The sequence below is a fragment of the Suricata suricatta genome, chromosome 11, assembly GCF_006229205.1.
Source record: "Suricata suricatta isolate VVHF042 chromosome 11, meerkat_22Aug2017_6uvM2_HiC, whole genome shotgun sequence".
NCBI classification, from domain to species: Eukaryota; Metazoa; Chordata; class Mammalia; order Carnivora; family Herpestidae; genus Suricata; species Suricata suricatta.
The window spans coordinates 8,320,501-8,321,381 of NC_043710.1; positions in this window are offsets into that span (position 1 = coordinate 8,320,501).

Below are 881 nucleotides of genomic sequence, written 5' to 3' on the forward strand. Positions count from 1 at the left end.
CCACTAGATAATCCCAGATAACCTTTCCTTCCTCAAACCCTAATTTAACCCTATCTGCAAAGTACCTTATGCCATGGAAGGTAACAACACATTGAGAGGTTGTGAGAATGAGCACAGGGCTACCATTCACAGGGCAGTATTCTGCTGGCCACACCCCCTTGATCCAGCCCTCCCTGGAGGCTCTGGTCTACATATGGGGACCCATAGAAACTGCCTGTTTATTAACATTAGGCACACAATGCTGAGAACCTTGTTCTCTAAATTCATAGATTATAGAAATTTTGCTAGTTGAAAGCGTGTCAGGGAGAACAGAAGGTCCCAGCCTGCCTCTATTCCAGCCCGGGCGTAGAGCTTCAGTGAAGGAGGTTTTGAACAACGGAACGTTCCCCATTTATATGAATCGAGTTTCAAAGGAAACGGGACCTCAAGTCCTTTTTCAGCTCCTGCCTGATCTTCAATTTTTTTGGTGCAGCCGGACTTCGCTTTGAGCCTCCAAAAGAACTGCTTCATTTACATTTTATCTATCCAGGCCTCAGCCACGTCTCCAGGACTTGGGTTTAGGAATCGGGGACCCTCGGAAACGCCTTTCTCCGGGCATCTCTTCCCCTGTGTGAAGGGCGCATAGTGGGTGACAGCACGAAAGGCACGATAGAAGTGGGTAGGGGGTGGCCGGTCCAGTCAAGTAGGAGGGGCGGAAGGAAGGGGACCCCCGGGATGCGAGGGGAACGCAGCCCTAAAGCCCAACCTGCACTGAGACGTCTGGGCCGGACGCACACAGACTGTGTCGGTTCCCACCACCGCAGCATAAGCGCGTTCTTAGTCCCCTGTTCACAGAAAAGGAGACTCCAAGCCACCGGCCTCACGCCAAGTCAGGAACCGGC